Here is a 15,304-nt window from a genome sequence, read left to right as displayed (position 1 = left end):
CACATCTTTTAATTATTGTTTTATTTTGAGTGATGAATTACCATTTCACTTATATCATTTTAATAATTTCATTTCAGGAGGACATAAATGATGAACTGATTAAACCTAACAGAAGAAGAAGAGGAGGAGGAGGGAGAATTTCGTCTTCGGGATGAAAGAACCTTCAGCAATTACCAGACATAGAATGTGTTTTTGATTTTCATTTTTCCCGTATGCCTTTCTTTTCACCAACAAAATAAATTTATTGTGTTCATATTACTGCGTATTGTTTTAACTGTACAGAATAATACCAAATATATTGTAAATTATGCAGAATAATATAAAATATATTGTAAATTATGCGTTCAAAAAATATGTTTAATTAATTGATTTTTCTCAAACTTGTATCAGACAATTTACTGTTACTATTGTGGTAAACAGATTGTAGTAGCATTAGTTATAAGAAATAAAACATGTGTTAACATTACCTTTTTTCTGAAATTATTGTTTCCTTACAAATCGATACACCTTCTGGAATACTTTTTGTTTTTCTTTCATGATACAATTAGTTTGCTAATGCAAATACGAAGGGGGCCGCACGTTGTAATTTCTAGTGAAGCTCTCGCACAGTGAGACAATTTTCAATGTGTGAAACCTACTCTAGAAAATACTTTACCCACTGCGTATCTGAACTAGCAACAGAATAATATCACGGGGGTGGTCAAATAAAAAACAAACACATACATTTCAAAATTATCATTTATTTTTTTCCTCACATTCTTACACATTTTCAAGTTGTTGTTCTTTCTTTTTTTTGTTACTTAAAATTGAAAAAGTCCAGCGTCCTAGCAGTAGCCAATAACGTAGGGGCCAAGCTGTCAATTATCATGTCCTTGCAAAGATACTCCACTTCAAGCAATAATCGTTCAACATCGATGCCAACACAGTCACTTAAGACAACATCAGATCCTTTGTGGGCAGCAATAAATTCCGGCTCGAGGCATCGGTGAATCTGGGAATCATCCCGGCAAGCATCGCAACAGTCACGCACATTCTCTGCACATCTTGATAAATAGCGCCCAAACCATTCGGCTACAGGTTTCTCATTCTTCTGCATCTGCACTATCGCATAATCAACACACGGGCGGAGATTTAGCAGTCCTTCCCACCCTTTCTTTGCTAAACACACACAGGAATTATACTCCACATTGAAAACAGGCTCCAAACTCAACACCTTGGTACCGTGGAAACGCCAGAAACGAACGTTCACATTCACTCCAAGTTTTATAGCCGGAGGGCGTTTTGAACTATCGTTCTCGAAATACTCATCCACAATCACTTGCACATTCATCAGAGTGTTCCACTCATCCACGTTCAACATTACACCCTGCTGACCACATTTGAACAAACGAACAAAAGCAGAAACGTCTTTCAGTGGGTCCAAACCAACAACAAGCTGTTTCGATGCCCCCTCGTTCAGGTTATAACATACCTCCAATAAACCTTGGCGAATTGGCTTACGTTCAGGCTTTTCCATTTCCTCTTCATCCTCCTCGGTTTTATTCCCTTCATCTTCCACTTGCTTCTCTAACCTCTTCGTCTGCTCTGGCCGATTCTGCTTAGCATCTTCCTGTCGCCGCGTTTTACCAGCGCGATTAAAAACGTTCCTTCCCGATGCAGAATTCATTACTCCCAACTTACTCCTACAACAACTTGCAGAGAAATGATGCTCCTCGACTTCACCAAAATCTACGATATCGTTATCTTATACGTCACATAGCAAGTGCAGACATGCTCCATGGAAAATTCCAATAGCCTACGTCAACGTAAACAGCCTTGCCTCATCCGAAACAGAGGTCAACTCACGGTATCCGACATCATCCATGTGGACAAAGTGATGTCACTCGCCATAAAGTCAGGATATAACATGTGCTTCAACGTGACAACCATTCCACATCAACCGGTGACGTCACATGTAGTCTTCGATGGCTACATCCATATGGCGTCACAAAATTTCGACCAATCACAGCCATTCGACAATGTGACGTCACACTCTTAGGTTAACTCATGGTCTTCAAGACTACGTCCACACAAAGCCACGCCCACCTCATGACGTCACAAAAATTTCGACCAATCCGTGACGTCACAAAAGTTAGGTTAACTTAGACCCACCAAGACTACGAACATATAGCCACGCCCCCCGTAGTCACGTGACAGCTCTCGACCAATCAGATCTTGTTCCCGGGAGCCTCCATACTACTAATAAATATATATGTAAATAAATAAATACATATATACATAAAATAAAATAATCAATGACAATTTTATCAATTTATTGGCCCTTTGCTTACTTTTTTAGGCTTTCGTTGTTAGGTCTAATGAGATAAGTAGACCGCCAGTGATTCTTGAAATGTAAATTAGCCCTCAAACAAAAAAGGTTGGCACCCCAGCTTTACGGGAATGAGTGAATTTCAATAGCAACTTTTGCTACAGACTTAGACAGCACACATAACGATTAAGTGAGTATTTCAGGATATGCATAGCTTTGCCTTTTTTTGCCGGTGACTGTACATCTGAACACGGGATCTCTGGGTTCTAATTCCACGCCACATACGGTCACTTTGCTGCAATCATTCGGTTAAATTACTCACAGACTTACAGAGTATTAAACATATTACTAAATGTATTTCTTTCGTTGGAATTCCTGTCCAATTTTAGTGTCAACCGATAGCAAGAAATCACTCTCTGAAAAGTTTTGACACAATTTAGTGTTTATTTCCATCATTTTTGACGGGAATTGCTAATGTTCTGTCACTGACGTGGAAATTGGCGAAACAGGCGAAACACCGACGTGTCACGCAGCAAATACGGGTTCACAGGATGCTGGTGGAATTTCATTCCACTCCTGTTGGAGTATAAAGTGTGAGGTACAGTTCCAATCGTTTGTATTCCCAGAAATAGTATCTTAAACGAGGCCAAATGGTGTGAAATCAGATCACCTTGCTCTCGTTAGCCTCTAAAAACCCTTTCATGGTTTCTCTCGAATGGTCAAAACCTTGTCTTGTATGAAAATGCAATAGACAAAGCTATTCCCACCTACCTCCAAAATGGCTGGTATCTTTGGCCCTCTTGGTGTTAAGTCCTTCTGTTTCGGGTGTATTCCATTTGGGCTATTTGGCAATAATTTGGCCCGTGTCCAAAAATTATATTTCCACAATAACATTATTCTTTAAACTCGCTCGTAATTTAAATGCCAGTAAAACACATAAGAAATCATAGCAACAAGAGAAGAATTGGTATATGCGATTGTTGAAGTCATCATTATTTACTTAACACAAGCATATAAATACATATGATTGATTCGGTGTATTTTATTGCCATTTTCTGTCACTTTTGGCTAATCGCGAAGATGGGATTGAGAGAGGATAAGATGAAATTGGTGAATGGACATTCACAAACACTCATGCCCAGGCCGGGATTCGAACCCGGGATACCTGCCTTCGTAGCGCGATTTGCTAACCACCCCTCCACGGAGGTCGACACACACACACACACACAACGATTGTAATAAATGTCACGTAGAGATTTGTCACAGATAATTTTACTGGATATGATCGTAAAATGCCACTTTGATAAGTAAAATAATAATTTGATTCTGAACACACACACTTTTGTAATTAAATATAATGAACATCGCACCAGCGTCTCTTTCTAAATGAACAATTGTTTAATACATATTAGTAACATTCCTTGATTCTTGGTTATAACCTTCAGCTTCCATTTTTCGTATTTAGTATCACTTTTCCTACACTTTTGACTAATCGCGACGATGTGGATGAGTGATGATATGATATAATTGATGAATGGACACTCACAAAGAACACCCATGCCTAGGGTGGGATTCGAACTCGGACCCTCTGCCGACGTAGCAATCTGATAACCACTGCGTTAAGGAGGACGTCCTTCAACATGTCTTGTATCTTGCTCTTAGGTACAAATACGACATATATAAATTAATTGTTTATACACGAGATCTGTATTTCAGACCAAGGAACAAAAACCAATGATTTGCTGATGCCTCTGAAAATTTATGATACTGGCCGCCCCTGTGAGAAGTCATTACATAGGGTGTTCACATGAAACCTCCCTGATTTCAAATTGCAATTGTGAGGAAACTCTTCGACACAGAGCCTTGCGGTTGCGGTATCACGTGAAGAAACTAAATATTTTTTCACTTCTACGTAGGTTTCTTTCGTAACCCTTAAAATGTCTAGACGATCCCGATACTCTATCTCGATTCACTATCGATCTGACTGTCGGTTAGAGTCCAACACAGATATTTCTGCCGTGCGATGCGCGACAGAACTAAAGAAGCAATGTTGCTAATGGAGCAGATAGAAAAATCGCTGCAGTGCGCCGAAGCACAGCTGTTACGTACAACAAGCAAATTAGAGAATTCAGGTGTATCTAACGTTGAGTTTTAAACGTCATGCATTATACCAGGACTAGGATTAATATGTACTAACAAGTGGCTTTGTATGTAGCTACATACACATGGACTAAAAATTTGCAAAATATGAACTAACACATACGTAAAATTACCAAAAATGCTGCAAAGAAGACTTCTTCATACGATTCCTTATTTGAGTGATTTCAAACAAAATAAAAATAAATATTATTTTTCATTGCAATAAAGCACTGGTGGAGGTCTAACTGTTCACTCCCCAAATCCGTATACACTGGTACGGAACTGCAACGGCAGATAACAACATGCCAACGTGTTAAACCGCGACAATTGGACCACAACACTCCTCCTCAAGCAGTATTATTATTTCGTCTCTGTGATCGGCGAAAGTCGGTTGCCTTTGTTCTACATTTACAAACGATGCCGGCTTCCACAACAATAACAAGTACATATACTGCCACTAGACAATAAGCTGCGCGGCTTTTTCTTTTGCTATGAACCAGGGCTGGCGCTAGTCATTTTGCCTCCCTGGGCGGAGGTGGTAGATGCCGCTCCATTTCGAAACCCCCCCTCCCCCTCGGTCATTACGCAGCAACAGGAAATTGAAAATCAATATATTCCTAAGTAAAACATCAAAATATAAAATAAATAATGAGACTTCTTATGCTATTTCAATACTATTAAGCGCAAAATAATATCTCGCTCGACCACAGTTTTCAATAGGCTTATTTTTTTCTTCTCTTCAAATTTTGCCGCCCTGGCCGGTGGCACGGTTGCCCTCCCCTTCCGCCGGCCCTGCTATGAACTTGGTCACCCATCAAAGCATGGCAATTTTAACACAGAAAACAATATGCATCGGATTAAGCAGCAAAAATGACAGCCTCCTCTTCCTCCACCTAAATCCCATCTTTCGCAGCAAACGTCGCAAACTCTCTTGACTTCCCGCAAAATGTATGTCCGCCTGTAATTTGACATGCAATTTTTTCAATGTCGGCACTTCATTTTCACGCAGAGCGTAGTCGTATATGCGCCTACGGATAACGTTTTCATCGAAAGCGTCCACTGACGATTTGGTCGCTGGTCTTTGTCGTTCTTTCCCGGGAGTGTGGAATGATGTGGAGGGGCCTTCTGACATCTCAAGAGATTGTCTTTCGTTCATGATAGCCCTGATTGTTCGTTCAGGAACTCCAGTCGCAGCCGCTGCTCTCTTGCCAAAATGCTGTATTGGGATGCTAACACCTTGACTGGCTTCCTCCTTCATGAACTCGTGCACGTTGCTTAGAATTTCCCGAGCTTGGCTATGCAAGGTTTTTGATTTCAACTTTGACAGAACTGGAGGCATTATGGAATTTAACGTTCATTAACAAACACACACTTTCACATACACACACGCAATACACGCACACAACGTCAAACCGGTAAAATACTTAGTATAAAATAAAAATATGGTGCTTCCAATCCAACAAAACTCACCGTAATTTTACCTGCCTTTCCCCTTCCGTGACAGAAATAGTGCTTCATTAATACAGTTGGCAACACTAGTTACTAGCTAGCCAATGAACATGCACTGCATAAAAGAAGCAACCACTACGCCGTGCTATATTGCCACATTACCGTCCCTGCCGAACGGTGTGAACCGCGACCTGGAGCGCTATTCAATTGTTTTCAATGATGTTTGCGCGAGTGTGTCCAGGAATGGAATGACAATATGGCAAGAATGGCGAAGGTTGGCGAGCAGCATAGAACACGTGATGCTAAGAGAGAGGGAGACGAAACGAAAATTGGTATGTGCGCAACAGCAAAGATATGTGTGTTGTACTCTAACACTCCGAGTGGCTACCGTTCAAACGCACGTATGAAATGTCTTTGGACTGAAATTGACGATTTCGTTTCCGCATATTACACCACGCACTGAGCTCTTGTGCTATCGTCATCGTTGCTAATTACTCACCACCTGAAAAAAACTTTCTTAGTTGCTTTAAAGGATGCCGCAAACCGCAAGGCTCATGTTCAATAGTTGCACGGAAAACAGTAGATGTCACATTGAAGAAACTTCTAAAATATTGATGATCCTACTTCAGCACAATTAGCAACTTACACAAGTTTTACAGAATAATATAACATGTTTTTTTACTTTCTTTCAACGTTAGAATTTTATTTCTCAAAGTTGACTGCTAAAACTTTATTATATATTATTTCTTTGCTTTCCTACATAAATACATCTTTAATATTTCTTTAATATTCTTTAAAGTCAAATTCACTTTGTAGACTCAAGATGGTTTAAGATCCAGATGTCCAAGGTGAAAAATGACACTGTTTATTGTAATTAAAACGTTTTAAAAAATGTTAGATCTTTTCACACGAGTGCATTTTCTAAATCACACTATTGCTCGCACTACATGCTGAAATCTGAAGTTAGAATTTTATGCATCGCACTCGACTTGTAGAACATGAATACACACCCCGATCGAAATGTTTCGCTAACAATTTGCAACATTTTATATTTTCCAAGTTCTAACATTTTAAAATATTTCTGTAGATGACACAGCGTATGAGTGTCACAGCAATGTGGAGGTGTGGTCCCAAAACATGGCTACTTATATAGTTTGAGCTGGTTTGATAGTTCGAGGTTTTTGACAATAGAGGTCAGCTTCATCAATTAAGTTTTGACGTCAGCAGTCAATACTGGCTTGGTTCCTGTTTAGCATCCGAGAGGTTCAGCCCCTTTTCTCTGATGGAGCTTGAACTCATCGTGGAGGCACCGTGGACTATTGGTCCAAGATCTTCCTTATCCTTTCCTGGGTCCTTTAGATTAAATTGTTATGTCATTTCAACCAATTCTTTTCACTTCACCATTTTTCGAATGTTAATAAATTAGTAACTTACTTTTATGTTCTTTAAGTATTTAAAACTGTAATTTTTAATTAGCCTCGAGCGGTGATTTTATGAAAATTGCTGTAATTTCTGTTCTAATTCAAAATCCATTTCATCCAGATAAAAAAATATTCTTCCTTTTCGCTTATTACTACAGTGCTCAAAAAAAGTTTAGCATATTCAGGATTTGTGATCATTTTATTGTACTAAATACATGGAATCATATTCAAGAGTACAGGGGAGACATACAAACAGAAAGAAAACAGTGCAGCCATGCAGAAGAAACAAAATCACACCAGAAGCACAAGATTGAAAATGTGGGATGCGAAACACAAAAGAAAGGCAGTGCAATACCATGCACAATAGCAACATAAACAAAATAAAGATAAAACACGAATGTAAGAGTAATATAAGTATGAAATTTGATTGCCATTATTTATAGAATTAAAATCTAACACTTAATAAAAACATTTAAACTATAGCCTCTCTCTCTCTCTCTCTCTCTCTCTCTCTCTCTCTCTCTCTCTCACTATATATATATATATATATATATTGATGCGTTCACTGGTTTCAATTACTTAAACTACGGGGATCGTTACTGTGAACAATTTAGGGGTCAGATGGTAGAGCTAGGTTACGTTTTATGGTCCCCATACATCTCGCTGACAGCAGGCTTCTGGCAGGGAGTGGAATGATTTCAAGTGATGTAGACGACGTACATCTTACCTCTCGGCCAAGCGGTTCAGTGTGGACGCCAGGCGACAGAGCACGGAGTCCTGAGTTCGACGGCCCACGGTCTTCTTGCCCGTGGCTTGGCGACAAAGCACACGCTGGTCTTGAAGTATCGGCCCTAGAAAAGGCGCCGGGACGATGGTCTGACCGACGGCTACAAGTTGCAGGCCGTGGTACTGGAGATAGTCAACTCGCGTATGTACTGCGGTTGCCTTAGGCGAAAGCTTCGTCTCGGTTTCCCGAGCCGGGCTGAGACCTGGAAGGTGTCGAGGTCTTCGTCTAGTATTCTTCTGGAGGTTCTTTGAATTCTGAGACTTGACTGAGCCTCTTATTCTGGTGCTTAGCTCTTTTAAGCTCCTGGCAAATACTTCCTAGCTGCTTGGACAGCACTTCCGTATTTGCCAGCCGATGAAGGGCTTGAACCCGGTAGTATCGAAGAATGCCGTGTCTCCTGACGTCATGTGTTTCCGCTATTTGTGGAATGTTACCTTCTGTTTGTAAATTGTCGCTTGTTCGAGCACTGATGTCTGGCGAGAGATTTTACCTTTTTTACAGAGTCGCCCTTGAATCGTTCCACAATATATACCCACACACAGACTCAAAAAAATCCTGGGTACGGGCCTGCCGAAACCCTTGAGATGTGGACATACATACTGACTCTCACGTATAAACATTAGTTTCAAGTCGCGGCTACTTGTGATACAGAAAAGCTTGCAAATAGAGTTTTATTTTTAATTAAATTATATATATAAATATAGGACCACTTATTTGCTTGTAGGCGACTATGAATTTCTGCACTAGTTGTGACGGCGTAAACTATATTCTCAAATTTGTAGCATATCGTGGATTCCGCGTCGTCTGCTCCGCCATGTCTACTGAACGGGTTCACTGCAGCGAGCGTACTTCCCAGGCGATCAAAACTATGGCGCCCGATCGCTGAGCCTCCAGTACTAAGCGTGCTGTTCGGAGCACCGAATCACTGAGCCGCTGAGGAGCGGCTCACTCCGCCGAACGCGACCATTAAATCTGGAATGCAAGGTCAAGACAAAGATTCAAGAATAAAAATATGGGTAAATATCCAAGCCAACTATCGTAAATTTTTAGTAAATTTTTCACATGAGAAATAGACAATAATTTTTACTTATTTCGTCTCCCTTTAGGGTTTGGGCCCCTCCTGCCTATATGTTAAGCCCGTTTTGACGTATACATTTAAAATATAACTTTCAACTAGAATTTAAAGCCCGTTTTAAAAAAATAATTACATTTTATTGCCTTTTCCATCTGTTTTCCTCACTTCTATTTACATTTTTCGTATAAGCCCCATGGGAGGCGAGGCCCCTTCAGTCGTGAGGCCCCGGGCGGTCGCCCACTTCGACCATCCCTTGCTACGCCACTGTATTTGTGTAAGTATTCATGTATGTATGCATGTATATAATTCATATCTTAGCAAGTGTGATACGAAACGTCACGAAGAATAAGTATAACGAATTAGGAATTACTTGATTTCTTTTCATTTCGTTGGCTCTATGGTTTTACAATAATAACAATAACATAATGGACTTATATAATCTTATAAACAAACCAGATGAGAAGTCTCTACGAACTGCAATTTTTATATCAATTGTCGGAAATTTATTTTGTTGCATGGGAAACAATGGATGTCGCTTTGAAGAATGCTTTGTAATGATGAAGTGATTACTTCATCATAGTCAGCAACTTACACAAGCTTTACTGAAAAAAGTAACATTATTTTTACTTTCTTTCAACACGTAGAATATTATTCTCAAAGTTGACTGCTAAAACTTCAGTGTATACAGAGTGTGGGATTTTCCTTCAAGAATACTTTTTCCAATATTTCTTTAATACTCTTTAACGTTAAATTCACTGTAGACATTGCAGTAGGCTTCGCGTCCCGATGTGAAAGGTCAAAAATGATACTGTTAAATGTAATTACACAATGAAGAAGGATGTTTAGATCCTTTTCAAACTAGTCCATATTCAAAATCAATCTATTGCTCGGACATGTTGAAATCTGAGCTTTGGGCTGCGATTTATTATTGAACTCGACTCGCACTGAGTGTCCCAGTTAAAAGTGGCCCGGCTTAAAGACATTTGAGGCAAATGATGGCTGTACTGCACGAGTAAAATGGAATAGTCCATTGTAACGTGAACCGTGGGGTATAGGTGTAGTAGCTATGAAGAAGAAGAAAGACAATAAGTGTAGTGTGGGGTATGAGGGGTAACCTTCCACGTAGTACACCCTGGACTGCAGACTAACGAGGCTCTGGCGACTGGCCTCATGGCCAGTATAATAATTCTATGTCGTCCTGTGTTTTGTCCTTATTTGTGCTGAGCGCCCTTTTTAGCCTCAGCTTTTAACCAAGGTAAGGAAATTTTAGTTTTCAGACACGCTTTTATTTTTGTTATAAGGGGGGCTGGACCCCGTATAGTCTGACGGGTGTAAAATAGCCTCAGTGCTGACGCAAGCAAAAATTGAATAGGTAGGACTTGCTTCATTTTTGTATGTTTTCTTTATTTTACTTTCAGGTAGGTTAGGTTAGGAATGTCCTGAACACTGCAAATCAGAAAAGTGACTCAATCAGGACTTTTAGAAGAATGATACTCCTAACCTAACCTAACCTAACCTAACCTACGTGAAGGTAAAATAAAATAAAAACATACAAAGGATCAGTCCTTCCGATTTTCATATGTCGAGGATGTGGATACCTACTGCCGTGATTAAATGTGGAGGAATACTACACCTGTACCGAACCATGGTAGGTACTCAAGGTTATCAGTGTTGTGCGATGGAAACACATATGTTAACAAGATTAACTGCATTTATTACACAAACTCACAAACAACGTAACACTTTACATTATAACGAAACTACGTTCCCCATTCCAGGTTCTGTTTGTACAGACTCATGTCTAGCAACAGTAGCTTGTTTCTTCTTCCTCTAGGAGGCAGCACTACATTCCTCCCAGAGTTACAAAAAAAATTAACAAGGGTACCCGTATCTGTCAGGGGGTACCTTAATCCTGGTTGATCTTCTAGGCACATGAGGAGTGGATGTTGGTCGTGGAGCAGCGTCAGCGTCTGGGGGTTGATGGACATCAACGTCTGGTTCAGGTGGGGTAATTTTGGAATCTGAATTTCGATTCTCCGCCGCGCCTTCTGGTCCGGGTGGACTATCATCATCCCAGGTTTTGTTGTCTGTGTGTCCTGTGACGAATCCAACGTGAATGTACCACTCTTTGAGTTCCATCGGCAAAGCGCACTTTGTATAGGTGAGTTCCACCCAACCTTTCTCCTTGAAGTTAGGTGACAAGTGCTTCGGTGATTGAATCCATACGGTTTCAGTAGGTGAAAATGTCCTGTAAAAAAAACTGTTGGCAAAAAGAACGGAACTTTAGGCTGATAAATGCCGGACCATTATCCGAAACTATTGTTTGTGGAATTCCGAGAGTCGAGCATGACTGAAGGATCCAGCGTATGGTCTCCGGTGTATCTAAGGAAGATACTGGCCAGACATTTACCCAGCCACTATAAGCATCCACAAGTAAAAGGAATTTTCTCCCAGCCAAGAAGAAATAGTCTACGTGGAGTCTTTGTCCTACAAATCTAGCTTCCGGCCACTTATTATCTGGATCTTTCTTGATCCTGGAACGTGTGGATTGGCATGTTTCACAAGTCTGGATACAATGTTGTATATCCCTTGTCATCTTGGGCCACCATGCTTGTGATCGTAAGTTCTCCATCATCGTCCTTTCCCCAGGGTGGTTCGAATGGAAGAGTTCCACAACCTTCGAGCGAAGCGATTGTGGGATGACTAACCTCCCCATCCACCACAGACATCCTGCCTCTAGCGAGAGAAGGTTTCGCCTTTCGTAGTAAGGGTAAATATTCAGTGACGTGCGGTGACGTCGGCACTTGGGATAGCAGTTAGTGGCGTGCTCAAGGGGGGGTGGGGTTGGTGTGGGTCACACCCCTCCCCCTTTAGGGCCCAGTATTCCTAAAAAAAGAATGTCAATAACAGGAAAAGATTACAAAATGATGAATGAGTACTAAAAAAAATACACGTAAACCACACCCACATTCGAAAATAAAAAAAAAAGATTTGGTTTGACTACTAAGCCAGAGATCATGGGTTCGAATCTCCGCTTGGCCATGGGTATTCTTTGTGTGTGTCCCTTCATCAATTTTATCGTATCATCTTCGCGATTAGCCAAAAGTGGTGGAAAAACGAAGTAAAATAAACCAAATCGAGCAATCAATCAATGATTTGATTCTTTTTTGTTACTTAGCGTCGCTTTTTTGTCACATTTGGTTAATTGCGAAGATGATACGATAAAATTAATGAAGGTACAAACACAAAGAACACCCATGCCCAGGACGGGGTTCGAACCCGGAACTCCTGGTGTCGTAGCGCGCCGTGATAACCACTCCCGCACAGTTGGTTGATTTGGTGTTTTAAGTCCACTTTATGCACAGAAACAAAACAGGAAACAAAACACAATTTTTTGTAGTTCTTCAATAATATTCAATTGGCTTTTTGAGTTCTGAGATACATTTTTCATTCCAAAGTATTTTATTATTCACTGCAGAGTACAACACATAGGACAAGAATGCGCACTCATCACGGGTTCGAATTCTGGCCTGGATTGTTCATATGAGGTCCCTTCATCAATTTCATCATATCATCACTCATCCTCATTTTCGCAATAACCAAATGTGCCAGAAAAGCGAAGTAAAATAAACCAATCCAACAACAATATGAACGCGCGTTCTCTTGCCCAAATAAATACATCCGTATTAATGACTGTTAGACACCAAGAGTAGTAAGTATATTTAAATAAAACACTACTAAAACGAGAGTGAGAAAGAACCCGAGCACATATTTGTAATTTAATCATTATATATACATCCCATATTATACATACATATTGTACAACGTGTAAAATGTTGTGTAAATACAGAGAACTGCAGAAAATTTTACCATGAGTTCTTTAGAGGATTTACAAAAAATCTATGATAAACCAATCCCCTATCTGTCCTATAGGAGATAGACTGGGGGACCTGAAAGCACGGGCTTTCAACCATTGAAGCGGGGAGAGGGGGCAAGGGAGGTAGAGGTAAAAATCTTCCTTTTCTTTTGGGCGTCCGTTTCTACCTGGAAACTGGTCAGGCGGAAGAAGATGTATCCAGCCAGCTTTGCCCGCAGAGAACACCGATGGACGAGAAGAGCGTGGAAAAAAAGGTGTTGCATATGAGCTGTGGTGGCTTTAACAAGACAATAAATATTGTGATTTGAATATAATTCGAGATGTGAGATTGGTTATCTATCTCTGCTAGACTAGCTACTCCTCAGTGCACGTCACTGTAAATATAGGAATCCTTTATCCGTTGATTAAACCTTTTCGGCCAACCCCTTTTTACATATGTTCCAACTTCGGTTATCACTGGATCAGCATTGGTGTGATCAGCGATCATCTGTAGAGAAATTGGCGTTTAGGTGCCTGTCATGCAGTAACACAATGTAGCTTCCTCATCTACTGGGTCTTCTGTGGGACAAGGTAACCTGCTGAGCATGTCCGCCACAGGTAAACGTGATGATGTCGTCACTACGTCGTAGTTAAATCCGGATAGAAAGAGAGACGAACGCAGTAGTCTGTTCGAAGCGTGCTTGGAGATTGACTTCCCTGGTGAAAATATGAACTTAATGGCACTAGCATCAGAGATTATTTCGAAATGAAGTCCTCTTAGAAATTTTTCAAATTTCCTCACGCCAAATACTACACTTAATGCTTCTCTTTCTACCTGTGCATATCTTTTCTCCACATCACTAAGTGTAGATGATGCACATGCCACCGTAGCGAGCTCACCTTCTACACGATGGCATAATCGGGCGCCGCAACCGTATGGAGATCCATCGTATATCAGCACAATAGGTTTATTTGCATCGAATGGTATTGTGGGTTGCGCTTCTCGTAGTTCCTTTAGAATGTTCCTAAATTCTTTGGATGTTTCAGTAGTCCATTTCCACGAAACATCTTTCTTCAAGAGAGAAGTAAGATGTGGTATCTTAGAAGCGAGATTGTGTATAAATCTTCGATGGAAGTTTAACATGCCGATAAAGGACCTCAACTGTGAGATGTCCGACGGTTCTGGACAGTCCAATATTGCTTCTAAATTCTTACGGGAAGGACTAATGCCTTTCGAAGATATGCAGTATCACAAGTATTCCACTTCGGGTGATAGAAAGGTACATTTGTTGAAGTTGGTCTTCACATTATGTTGCTGAAGTTTAGAGAGGACTAGAAGTATCCTTTCATAGCATTGTGACAATGTATCTCCACCTACGATAACGTCATCGAAGTAAAATGCGACGCCTGGTGTGTCTCCCAAGATTTTAGCCAGCGTCATTTGGAAAATATCGCCACTAACTGTGATCCCGAAGCACAACCGTTTTATCTTATAGAGTCCCAAATGTGTGTTCACTACAGTTATAATTTGTGACTTTTCTGACAAGAGAAGTTGGCAATAAGCCATTTGAAGGTCCACTTTCCGCGGTGGTTCAGTCGGTAACGCGTCTGACTACCATGCTCAAGGTCCCGGGTTCGATCCCCGGCCGGTTCAAATCCGGGAACTTTTCTAACGGTGGAAGCGGCCCCGGCGCCTACCCAGCGTCGAATAACATGGGTACCTGGGGGAAACCCTGGGGGGGTAAAGGCGGTCAGGGGCGTGATGCTGATCACATCACCCCCACTCACGACCGGATCAAGAAAGTGTGGGGCGTTACCCCCACACCCCCTATACGCCTTCATGGCGTGGTGCTATGCACAGGGGAACACTTTACCTTTACCTTTTTACTACGGAGAAATACTGGCAATTCTTCAGTTTAGCAAATATATCATCAGTTTTACTAATGTTGAACTTCATATTTTCTGTCATCTTGTTGACAGTTGATGAAAAATCGACACATAACCTCAAAGACCCATCTTTCTTGGTGACTGCCACAAGAGCAGATGCCCAATCAGAGTAGGTGATAGCCTCCCACAGCCCATGTTGTACTAGTTTCTTAATTTCGACTTCCACTTGTGCCCGCAAACCGTAAGGTGTATCATAGGCTTTCCGGAAAATCGGCACAGCATCTCTTCTCAAAGGTATATCAATTATGTACGGTACAATTGGTTTCGATAGATCACCATCGAAGACCGAAGCAAATTCATGTTTTATTTTCATCCGTAAATG

This window comes from Lepisma saccharinum, unplaced genomic scaffold (assembly GCF_977018435.1).
Source record: "Lepisma saccharinum unplaced genomic scaffold, izLepSacc3.1 HAP1_SCAFFOLD_438, whole genome shotgun sequence".
NCBI lineage: Eukaryota > Metazoa > Arthropoda > Insecta > Zygentoma > Lepismatidae > Lepisma > Lepisma saccharinum.
The sequence above is the reverse complement of the archived record's forward strand: the minus strand, read 5'-3'. Positions refer to the sequence as shown.